The sequence below is a fragment of the Eleutherodactylus coqui genome, chromosome 4 (assembly GCF_035609145.1).
Source record: "Eleutherodactylus coqui strain aEleCoq1 chromosome 4, aEleCoq1.hap1, whole genome shotgun sequence".
Lineage (NCBI taxonomy): Eukaryota > Metazoa > Chordata > Amphibia > Anura > Eleutherodactylidae > Eleutherodactylus > Eleutherodactylus coqui.
The window spans coordinates 35,227,654-35,240,925 of NC_089840.1; positions in this window are offsets into that span (position 1 = coordinate 35,227,654).

The following is a 13,272-nucleotide window of genomic DNA, read 5'->3' on the forward strand; positions in this document are numbered from 1 at the left end:
GATAATTAGTCCACTCATTATTCATTTCATGCTAGCATGAAAATCACTGTTGGTTCGTTCGCTAATCGTTCGGTTTAAATACAGTGGATGTGAACGAGTGAACAGCTTGACATTGTTCGCTCATTCGAACGATAAATCATTCTACGTAAAAGCACCATAACCCATACAAGCCATTAACCCTTTGCAATCCAATTTTGGATTCAGGGTTTCCTAGGGGGCTTTCTCTTTCTGCCATTATACAATGGCGCCGTCTGCTGGCTAGAGCCAGTATCGCGGTATGTGACATGCTGGAGAGGCCCCCAACAACAGAGCGGCCAGTAATATACAGTAAGAATACCCTGCCGGATGTCTTCCAATGTCGGAGCTGTACAGCCTTCAATCGGAATGTCTTCAGACGTCAGACAGTGGATTGGAAAGGGGTAAGAAGTCATTGACACATGCCAATCAAAAACAAGTCTCCGACCAACTACAATCCTTAAATCTCTAACCCATACCAAGCATTCACAAGTCTCTGACCTATTCCCACCATAGTCTGCAGAACTTTGTCTTAAACCCTTACCAACATTTGATGTCTATGGAGGCTGCCCGGCAGGCTTCTTTGACTTTATTCTGTACATACGATAAGCTCCGTTCAAATGCAGGCTTTTGACATGCATTCGTGTCAACATCTACATCAGAATTCGTGCCAGTATGGCATCCCATTGAGTTCAATGGGAATCCACGTCATAGTTTGTATGGTGTGAAAATTTTTGCTTGCGGATTTGGAATCTATGTCAAAGAAAGAAATACTATTGACATGTCCATCCTGATACGAATTCTGTTTTGGGTAATCTGCATGCCGATGAGCGCCATGGAAGTTCAAATTGTTTGTACCATTTTTATTCTCTTTTCTTTGTAGACGGTGACTATGTATTGCCCAAGCCTAAATATGAAGAGATACTTATCCCTCGTTTTCAGAATGCCACCTTGCCCTGTCATTTCCACTTCATTGAGGGCACCAATGACTTGACCTTTAGCTGGCACCGGGAGGACATTATTGAAGAGATCGAGGTAGAAGATATCTATGCTTACATTCAGCAGTCGTATAGCTACAAGGAGCCCCAGCTGGTCTACAGATTCCGTAACAACAAGGAAGACCTTAAAGAACAGGCCTCCGACTACCATGGCCGAGTGAATGTTGACAGCTCAGAGGTCGCTGAAGGGGACTTGACCCTTTTCATCAGCAATGTGAACTATCCAGATGAAGCTTTGTACACATGCAAAGCTGACAGCCCTCGTGGTTTGGGGGAAATGAAGATGAAACTCATGATCCAAGGTACGTCTTATTCTTTGGTCACCCTGGAGCCTTGTACATACATGCTCCATGATGGTGCCTATTTTGACTGCATGAATATCTGCATATATGGGTAGGTTTTCTAGGGTAGGAGGTATAGGGGTTCCAGATATCACTGGTATTAAGTGTTACGTCTAATGACTGGTGCGCAAAGGTTTGGACTAAGGGTATTTTTACACGCCTCGATCTGAGCCATGTATCAAGTACCAAAAATTGAGATAAACAGGGGCATAGCAAAGTGCAACATTTAGAAGGACACACTGTGCTGAGAAGCCATTTGAGACCACTCTGAGTTGTGCTTAGTCACAGGAAAGGAGGAAAGAGCACCTTGACAGCTTGGAGCAGTGACCAGAGGTGTAGTGACTGGTTCCTGGTCACGTAATCGCCATGCCAAACTGGCAGGCGTATGCATATAAGCCATAAGTCAAGTTGCCTTTGTCAGAGTAGGCACATAGCAGCTACCAGGGGCCATAGTCATTGGTCCATGGTCCTATGGATCTCTGTGATACACCTATGACAGTGATCCATGTCACCTGTTTAGTAGGTCAGGAACGCTATCTTTTCTCCTTACAGAGAGCACTGAGTGGGTAAGGAGACTTATAAGGCCATTCATGCTCCTCTGGTTAATATGCAAATAAGGGAGATTCCCAGCTATTGTTACAAGGCCTGTATAAAGAGTCTAACATTGATGTGCAGGAATACTGCCTTCCAATAGGTGGCATTGCAGAGGTATTGCTCCATCACCCTTTTTTGCACCTGTTTAGTAAATGCAGCAGATTATTTTCCTCCCCTCACTGAGTGCGTTTGTGAGAGGAGAGAGATATAGCGACTAATCCTGTGCTGTAGAGAGTTAAAGAAAGTACCCCCATTACCCCGTTATCACAGCCCCTTATCCTGATCACTCCCCTTTACCCACAAAGTGAAGAACACCCATGCACTTTTTTTTTATTTGGTGGATCTATTATACGCAGTTGTTAAAATTTTTTAAAAAGTAGCATACTGTGTAGTAGTGTATGTCTACTGGGGTTTTCTAATTTTTTTTTAGGTTGTAACACTTAGGCAGTGTTAAGTTATTATGTCTGTTTCACCTCAGACATATTTTCTTTTTGGCTTATGTCATTCTTTACAAAAAAAAAATAGAAATTTTTTGTAAAATGGCATAAAGGAGGTACACCGCAGAGCAGCCTTGGCTCCAGCAGTTCTGGTAGCGATACTGAAACTGCGTCAGAGGCAAAAAATAAATTCTGGCAATGACAACTCTAATTCTACCACAAGCCCTATGGTGGTTGAAGCAGTTGTAGAGCCGTTGTGGCTCTGTAGTGCAATGCCTCCTACAATGTGAGACTCTGCAGATTCATTTTTCCCCCAAATACCCCAATTTTAAGCGACGCCGGGTGTAGATGCGGATGTTGTTAATTTTGCCCCTTTTGATTTTTTTTAAATTTATCATGGAATTAACTGTTCAGCAGACCAACATCTATACTAGACAATTTATTGCATCCCACCTCTGTCTATTCCAGACTATGGACCCACACAAGTGTCCCAAAAATAAAAAAAAAATTGGGGGAATCACATTGTTAATGGATTTAGTAAAAACAAAATCCTACATCTGCTTGTACTGGTCTATCAGTGGTGGGCATGCAACCCCTGTATTTGCAGAGGTCATACCCCAAACCCGTTATGAAATGGTAATGCGTTTCTTTAGAGATGAGCGAACGTACTCGGTAAAGCCGATTTTGCAATCGAGCACCACGATTTTCGAGTACTTCACTACTCGGGTGAAAAGTACTCGGGGGCGCTGTGGGGCGGGGCGTGGTGTGGTGGAGCGGGGGGTAGCAGCGGGGAACAGGGGGGAGCCCTCTCTCCCTCTCCCCCCACTCCCCTCTGCAACCCTCCGCTCACCCACAGTGTACCCGAGTGCTTTTCACCCGAGTAGTGAAGTACTCGAAAATCGCGGTGCTCGATTGCGAAATCGGCCTTACCGAGTACGTTTGCTCATCTCTACGTTTCTTCCATTTAACTGATAATTCCCAAGTCCCCCCAAGAGATGACCCTGTCTATCATTGATTAAATACATTGGGGCCTCTAATCTCCCTGCTAAAAGAATAGTTTCAAAATATTTACACCCCTGAGCAAAACCTGTCAGTTGATGAGTCCCTGATGAGCCTTAAGGGTCGGCTTTCCCTCCGGCAGTTCACAACAGGATATATCAGCAATCTTTTATATATATATATAATAAGGTAGGAACCGTCACCTTAATCACCTGGATTGCCCAGACAATATTGGCATTATTGTTTGGGAGCTATTGGTGCTGTTCTTGCACGAGAGGTACCATGTATATGCAGACAAATACTATACTAGTGTCCCACAAGTGACTATGTGCTGAAAATACTAGGGCCTGCGGGACAGTAACAGAAAACAGAGCAGGATTCCCACAACCCCTGTGTCCAGGTATTGGGAAAGAGGGGCCTCAAACGTGGTTGCAAGTGACGCATGGCTTGCAGTTAAGTGGCGTGGCAAAACGGATGTCTAAATGCCCTCAGTTGTGCACGCAGACACCTCAGCAGTAGTAAGGGTGAGGGCGCTACCACGAGCAAGAGAACACTTGCCTGCGTCACAGACTTCAACAAATTTATAGAGGGTATAGACCGGTCCAACCAGGTGCTTCAGCCACACCTGATGAAGCGCAAGATAAGAAGCTGGTATCAAAAGGCAGCAATCTGCCTTATTCAAAATGTTGCCTATAAAGGCTACACAATTTACAAAAAAGTCCCAGGGAACGCTCACTTCCCTGCTGTTCCAGGAGCAGCTTGTTGAGCGCCTTCTGTTTAAGACCGCCGCTATGAGTTTGAGGAGGTGTAAAGGTTCACAGAGTGCTACTCTCTACACCCCATCACTGTCACTGAGGTCAGGAAATACCTCCAAAAAGAGATGCTATGTTCTAGCAAGCATGGGAGGAGGAGGGACACCTGCTTTTTTTTTTGCCCCATGTGCCCATCCCAACCAGCCTCTGTAATTACCCCTGTTTTGAGAAATTTCACACAGTTTTGCATTATTAATTTTATTTAAGATTTAGGGAATTCCAAAAAGGGGAGGGGATTCTTTTTAGGGAGTCTAATTTTCCAAATGGGGATATTTGTGGGGGTTTTCCATCATTTTGGCAGCTCAAGGGCTCTAAAAAATATATTATGGGGCCCAAAGCACAAGCAACATTTGTGTTCTGAAAACTACTGGGTGCTCCTTTACTTTTGGGCCTCGTTGTGCATCCAGACATAAGATTCTCTGAATCTCTCTCATATCTATGTATCTATCCATCTATGTATCTATCCATCTCTCTCTCTTAGGCCTCATGCCCACTTGCACGCACGGATTTCACTGCTAAATCCCGCAGTGAAGTCCGTAATACCAACGGACATGGAGAGGGAAAATACATTATAGTCACCTCTCCGGACGCTGCGGGGCTCCCCTCTGTGCAGGCCGGATGTTCTTTCTTCTGGTATGCGGACGTGCTCTGCACGCCGGCAGCGTGTCGCGTGCATGCGCACCAATATTTTAAAAAGTCTCCTGTTCTCCCGCGTATCCGCGGCACAGCACAAAAACAGCTGCGGCTGTGCCGCGGATACGAACGGCTTCCATAGGCTTCAATGGAAGCCGCGGGAGTCGTCCGTGTGGCAGATCCGCAGGAAAATGGATCTTGCTGCGATTTCTTCGTGTGCGTGTGACCCGCACTCCGGGAAGGAATCCCATCTGCATGCTTTTAGCTGCCCTACCGATGCCAATGCATCCCTATGGGCAGCAAGATGCACGGATATACCGTGCGGGTGCCACACGCAGATTTTATAAATAAAATCCGCACGTGGACATTGGCCCACAAGCATAGGTAGGGGGCGAGGGGGAAAAAGGGCCCGGGGGGGCCCGAGCTGAACTTTTGCACCCGGGCCCCTGAGCCTTTAGGTACACCCCTGCTTTTGCCTTTAAATATATATAAATTTGCTCTCCGCCCTCAGCAACCGGTTTCCCCTTCGATTAGGTCTGTCCTTGGGTATATGGTGGGGTTTGATCCCTTGCTATCAACATTAGCGGCCATTAGATTTTGTAATGCACACGTTAGACTAGCCACACTCAACTGAATTCAGAAAGTATGCGATAACTGAAAAGCTATCTGTATTATATTGGGTTGTAAGGAATACACTCCTACGAGACGTAGGTTGGAAGATTTGGCCTCACTTACTGTATTTGAGATTTGGATGTTGGCAGGGGTTATGTACATGCACCAACTATTGTCCTCTGGGTGTTTAAGTCTTTTGAGTAGTTACAAGGGGATTTTCACCTACCACACAGATGTTTTTACCAATATTTTCAATTATATCATGCCTTCTCTAGTTAAAGGGGTTGTCCCGCGAAAGCAAGTGGGTCTATACACTTCTGTATGGCCATATTAATGCACTTTGTAATGTACATTGTGCATTAATTATGAGCCATACAGAAGTTATTCACTTACCTGTTCCGTTGCTAGCGTCCTCGTCTCCATGGTGCCGTCTAATTTTCAGCGTCTAATCGCCGGATTAGACGCGCTTGCGCAGTCCGGTCTTCTTCTTTTCTGAATGGGGCCACTCGTGCCGGAGAGTGGCTCCTTGTAGCTCCGCCCCGTCACGTGCTGATTCCAGCCAATCAGGAGGCTGGAATCGGCAATGGACCGCACAGAAGACCTGCGGTCCACCGAGGGTGAAGATCCCGGCGGCCATCTTCACCAGGTAAGTAAGAAGTCACCGGAGCGCGGGGATTCAGGTAAGCACTATCCGGTTTTCTTTTTAAACCCCTGCATCGGGTTTGTCTCGCGCCGAACGTGGGGGCTATTGAAAAAAAAAAAAACCCGTTTCGACGCGGGACAACCCCTTTAATGTAGAAAATCTGACCTGCTGGTTAACGGAAATACTACCATAGATATGCAGGCTACAGAGGGTTCCATATCTGGAATTATCTCGACTGGATAGAAGTCTCTTCTACAAGACTATTTGTCTAGATGTCCTTTGTTGCTTAACAATAAATGGGAGGAGGATGTGGGACCTATCACTGACGACCAATGGATTGACATGCTGGAAGCGGTTTCACGGGTCTCACTAGGTGAGGCTAAGCGCTTATCACAATTACTCTTTCTGCATACAGTATACCAAAAACCCAGTTGTAAGATTGGGGTATGTGCTGACTCTCACTGTCAGGGTTGTTAGCTGGAGTAGGCAGATATTATACACATGTTCTCTTATTAGAATCTTAGAATGGTAGAGTTGGAAAGGACCTTCAGGGTCATCGGGCCCAACCCCCTGCTCAATGCAGCATTACTAAATCATCCCAGACATATATTTGTCCAGCCTTTGTTTGAACACTTCCATTGAAGGGGAACTCACCACCTCCCGTGGTAACCTGCTCCACTCATTGATCACCCTTACTGTCTAATTTCTAATTTGTGACTCCTCCCTTTCAGTTTTATCTCTTCGCTTCTAGTCTTTTTTTGCTCAAATGAGAATAGGGCTGATCCCTCCGCAGTGTGACAACCCTTCAGATATTTGTAGACAGCTATTAAGTCTCCGCTCAACCTTCTCTTTTGCAAGCTGAACATTCACCGATCCTTTAACCTTTCCTCATAGGACATGATTTGCAGAGCGCTCACCATCTTGGTGGGTATGGCCTTATTTACTTTGATATGAGACCAATTGCTAGGCGCACCACTTTACTTGCATCACCATGAGGGGTCTTCACTTATCAGCTACGGATTTAGGCTTTCGGTGGGAGTTTTGGTGGCTACCTGGGGGGTTGTACAGCTGATGGCTGCTGTTCCTAGAGAGTCTCTAATGGGATCTTGATGGGTTCTGCATGTTACATTGTGCGGGTTGATTTCTAAGTTTTGTTTCTAAATACTGTTCTCTGAAAATCTGTTGATTTAAGCTGGTTGTACCCAGTAGAAGATGGACTATTTTTTGCAAAAGAACTGTACCACAATACACCACGTTATATGTTGGGGTCAGGGGTTGGGTTTTTGTTTATTTGTACTTTTGGTTTCTCCTTCAAAAGAAAATGGACAATTTATAAAGAAATATCTGATTTAAAATAAAAATTTACCTGGAATTTGGAGGTAAAAGAGTTTCGTCATTGTTGACAGCATATCGGGAAGATGTTCTGTGGTCAATTATGATTTTTTTGGATGCGATCAGCTGTTGAAGTATTTGCTTGTTCATTGGCTGGTCAGGTGCAGCTTCACACGGCCCAATGATCTGCCAAACAAATGTTTCCATGAATTTTCTTCACTATTCTAGGCTTGTTTTACCAATGGAGTGGAGAGAGTATAGGCCCAATGTTAGTTGAGTTGTTGACCATCACATGTGGTCAGGGTCGTGGTGATATTTGGGTTCTGGTCCTGCCCTTCCTTATTCTTACTTGTAAAATGGGGAAGTTTTTCTCATCTTATGCAGGAGTAGCAGAATGATTAGTCTGGAGGAAGTAAGAAGGGTTCATCTTCTCGCTGGACCTTACAAGGTTGAACCATTTGCTGAAATAAGTACCCTGAGTCTCCAGAGATGAACTCCACATTACGGCAGGGTATTTTAGGTGATGCTATGTACATCATGTTATATTTGCAGAGCAGTGATGTAACATATCATATGAGTTCAATATGATACAAAAATGCCATTTTTCAGTTTTCTGTGATCACAACTTTCAGCTGAGCCCACGATCTATTATTATAATTTCACAGGGTTTAATTGTATAAGAGTTTTATCTTAGAAATGAAAAAGGGAAACAATTGTTCTATTTGTGTAAACTCAAGTTAATATCCATTTTTAATTAAAGAAACAGCGGTCCAGCGTCCTCATATGAGAGTATAATGCACAATATGTATTAAAGGGCCACTCCAGCAAAAACAAATTTTTCCATCTCTGACCCCTCCCCCAATTGCATGTTACACTCTGGAGGTCTCGTCCGTGTATTCCAGCTACTTCCCAGCAGTGTAGCCCCTTGTCTGATGCTTATCGGACAGCATCTTGGGAGTGAGATTTTTTACTTTTAATCAATGCCATGATGCATCAGCACTTCATTAGCTAAGGCTATACCTGCTGGAGGAAAAGTTTAATTATCATTACCTTCTATATTCACCTAAATAAGCTATAAACCATAAGTATATAGTCAGGAGAATGAGCTGTGATCTCCTCTATTACACCTGTGTGATAGAAGCTGTGTGATCATGCTCAGTAACTGTGACAGAAGGGCCTATTTCCTCCTCTAAGCAGTGTCTGTGGTAGATCCATGCAACAGCAACACACAAACTGAGAATCTGACTAGAAAGTGAATCCATAACCCAAGTAGCTGGTCAGAATTCAGATCACATGACTATCTGAGGAAGAAGAGGCAGGGAGTAACAGACTGAAATAAATAACTAACCAATGGAACACTAGCTGACTTATACAGTATATATATATATATATATATATATATATATATATATATATATAGGGGGAGAAGCTACATGAGGAATGCATTAAAAAAAAATCACTGAAGTGGCTGTTTAAGGCTTGCAACAATAAAATCCCAAAACAACTGGCAAATACCTCTTAAGTGTGTCACGTTAGTTTCTACGGTGTGCAAACTCCAGCAAAAATAACATTATACCTTTATTCTTTGGGTCAGTATGATTACTACGATGTCAAATTTATATAGTTTTTGTTTTTTGTTGCTCTATATTAAAAAAATAAAATCTCTGGAAAAAAGTACAATCATTTTCTACCACCATCTTTAGACAGCCAGAACCTTTTTATTTTTCCGTCCACATAGTTGTGCGGGGGGCTGATATTTTTGCAGGACGTCCTGTAGTTTCTATTGGTACAAATTTGGAGTAGATATGACTTGTTGATTGTTTTTTATGAAATTTTTTCTTGGAAATGGGGTGACCAAAAAAGCGCAATTCGGTCTTTTTTTTCCCTCCGACTATGCTCACCATGTGGGATAAATAATGTGTTACTTTGATAGATCAGACTTTTATTGGACGCAGCGATACCAAATTTCGATTACAAGGTTTTCTTTTAAACGTTTACCTTTTTTTTTTTTTTTTTTTTTTAAATAACGCTTTGAAACTGATTTTTACTTTTTTACAAAATCCACATAGGGGACAGCAACTTGCGATGCTTTCATCGCTCCTGCAGTATGGTGTATAACCATAGTATTACATTATACCGCTATCTGACAGCCACAGGCATGGTTTGATAGGCAATTTGCAACGGCAGCCCTGGGGGCTTTCAGAAGGCCCCTGGCTTCCATGGCAGCCGCAAACAGCCCGCAATATCATTGAGAGGTTGGGGGGGGGGGGCGTTCTAGGCCCCCTGAACATCGATTGGGCCATTTAAAGGGTTAACAGCTCCGATTAGCAGCGATGCTGATCGGAGCTGTTATGAGCGAATGTAGGTTGGTGCTGCCCTGTGATTAAGGACCATAAACTGGTCTGAAATGCATGAGAGGTAGCTGCCTGTTTTTAGATGTTATTACACAAGTCTTCAGAAATATCGTTGATTTTACTCTCATATAAAGACGCCGAATTGTTGTTTTTATCAAGTTTTAGCTCGGCACTGCTGTGTGTCCTAAAAGGCGGAGCTGGACGCTCTTTTTTTGTACTCTATTTTCAGTGATCCTCTTTTCTGCCATTGGGTCCCATTACAAGTCCTTCTTTATTCTTCCAATGATCCCCACCAGTCCTCCAGTGATGATGTCATGTACTGTCCATGATTCATGTGACTGTGGCTACCAATCACCTGCCTCAGTAGTGACACTTGGATGTACAACATGTGACTGCTGACACCTGTGATTGGTAGCAAAGGTCATGTGAAAGATGTACATATTGCCATTGCTGCAGGGCTGGCAGGGATCAACAAAGCAATGGTGTTGGAGAGCTGGGGGAGGGGGTGTTAATGGGTAATCAATAGTTATTTTATTTTATGACATTTCCTACCAGTATATGCCATTTTCTTAAAATCCCAGACAACCCCTTTAATTTTGCAGTTGGAGTGTTAAAGCAATTCCTCACTTGCTTTCACCATCTCTCTGTTTAACACTTTAGAAGAAGAGGAGCCTCCGGTGCAGATCGAAACGACTGACAATGTGACGACGGCCCGCTGCGTCTCTGTTGCTTGGTACAATGTGCCCATCGTGCGGTGGCTGAACCGTCGTGAGGAGGACATATCGGAGAACTCCACCGTTGTGGTATTAGAGCAAATGCAGAATGGAAGTCACAGGGTCTCCTCAACATTGAACGGGGTCAAGAGCCATGAGATCTATCGCTGTCTCATCAGGGATGCAAAGAGAACACGAAGACCCCGGACGTACCACAGGAAGCTAAGTACGGGGGGGTATGTGCATGATGTCTAAGGAAGGACTACCTGTCCCACCAGCTGCTAGTTTACCCAGTGCATACCATAGGACAGGTCAGAAGGTCCTTATGACTGATGGTCCAAGGTGCTTTCACTTCTCTTGGCCAAGACTTAAATCAGTGGAAGTCATGGTGGCCGGCCAGTCCAAGGACTAATTTTTCTAGTTAATGCTTATCTGTTAGAAACTGATTGTTGTGACTTGTCTGTTATAACTAGAGATGAGCGAACGTACTCATCCGAGCTTGGTACTCGTTCGAGTATTAGCGTGTTTGAGATGCTCGTTACTCGTGACGAGTACCACGCGATGTTCGGGTTACTTTCACTTTCATCTCTGAGACGTTAGCGCGCTTTTCTGGCCAATAGAAAGACAGGGAAGGCATTACAACTTCCCCCTGCGATGTTCAAGCCCTATACCACCCCCCTGCTGTGAGTGGCTGGGGAGATCAGGTGTCACCCGAGTATAAAAATCGTCCCCTCCCGCGGCTCGCCTCAGATGCGTTCTGACATAGAGGAGGGAAAGTGCTATCTTGGTGGAGCTGCTATAGGGAGAGTGTTAGGAGTGATTGTAGGCTTCAAGAACCCCAACGGTCCTTCTTAGGGCCACATCTAACCGTGTGCAGTACTGTGGAGGCTGCTTTTTGCAGTGTTGCACTTTTTTTGGGGGGGGGGGGGTATATCGGCCGTGCAGAGCATTGCGCCCTGCAGTAATACTCCAGGGCCAGAAGTGGTGGTTAGGCAGGGACAGAAGACATATTGATTGAATATAGGCAGTGGGCCTTTGCAAAAACATTTGGGGAAAAAAATCTATTTGGGCTGCCTCTGACTGTCCTCAGTGTTCTGGGTCTCTGCTGGGTGTAGTAGTTCTCCAAATTTATACGCAGCCAGCTAAGTGTTACAGCAGGCTTGCGCAAAATTATTTCCTGGCTCTGTCTGGGCTGTTAAATCACCGCTGTATTGCAGTCCACAGTGCAACACTCTGCAGTTCTTTGATATACTCCAGGGCCAGAAGCGCTTAGGCAGGGACAGAAGACATATTGATTGAATATAGGCAGTGGGCCTTTGCAAAAACATTTGGGGAAAAAAATCTATTTGGGCTGCCTGTGAGTGTCCTCAGTGTTCTGGGTCTCTGCTGGGTGTAGTAGTCGTCCAAATTCATACGCAGCCAGCTAAGTGTTACAGCAGGCTTGCACAAAATTATTTCCTGGCGTTCCGTAAGCGAAGTCAGCCTCCAACCACAGGCCAATAAGCGGCACATTTAATTACAGCGTTCTGTTTCTGCACTACTGGTAATACACCACGCTGAGGGGTAGGGGTAGGCCTAGAGGAAGTGGACGCGGGCGAGGATGCGGAGGCCCAAGTCAGGGTGTGGGCACAGGCCGAGCCAGTGCGGTGGCCAGGGGTAGAGGCAGGGCCAGACCGAATAATCCACCAACTGTTTCCCAAAGCGCCCCCTCGCGCCATGCCACCCTGCAGAGGTCAAGGTGCTCTACGGTGTGGCAGTTTTTCACAGAGACGCCTGACGACCGACGAACAGTGGTGTGCAACCTTTGTCGCGCCAAGATCAGCTGGGGAGGCACCACCACCAGCATGCACAGGCATATGATGGTCAAGCACCCCACAAGGTGGGACGAAGGCCGTTCACCGCCTCCGGTTTGCACCACTGCCTCTCCCCCTGTGCCCCAACCTGCCACTGAGATCCAACCCCCCTCTGAGGACACAGGCACTACCATCTCCTGGCCTGCACCCACACCATCACCTCTGCTGTCCTCGGCCCCATCCAGCAATGTCTCTCAGCGCAGCGTCCAGACGTCGCTAGCGCCACTGTTTGCGCGCAAGTACGCCGCCACGCACCCGCACGCTCAAACGTGCACATTGCCAAATTGATCAGCCTGGAGATGCTGCAGTATAGGCTTGTGGAAACAGAGGCTTTCAAAAGCATGATGGCGGCGGCCCCGCGCTACTCGGTTCCCAGTCGCCACTACTTTTCCCAATGTGCCGTCCCAGCCCTGCACGACCACGTCTCCCGCAACCTGGTATGCGCCCTCACCAACGCGGTTATTGCCAACAGACACGTGGACAAGCACAGGTGGGCAGGGCCACTATATCTCCCTGACGGCACATTGGGTGAATTTAGTGGAGGCTGGGACAGAGTCAGAGCCTGGGACCGCTCACGTCCTACCTACCCCCCGAATTGCGTGCCCCAGCTTGGTGGTGGTATCTGCGGCGGTGTATGCTTCCTCCACTAAACCACCCTCCTCCTCCTCCTACGCAACCTCTGTCTCGCAATCAAGATGTGTCAGCAGCAGCACGTCGCCAGCAGTCGGTGTCGCGCGGCATGGCAGCACAGCGGTGGGCAAGCGTCAGCAGGCCATGCTGAAACTACTCAGCTTAGGAGAGAAGAGTCAGACGGCCCACGAACTGCTGCAGGGTCTGACAGAGCAGACCGACCGCTGGCTTGCGCCGCTGAGCCTCCAACCGGGCATGGTCGTGTGTGACAACGGCCGTAACCTGGTGGCGGCTCTGCAGCTCGGC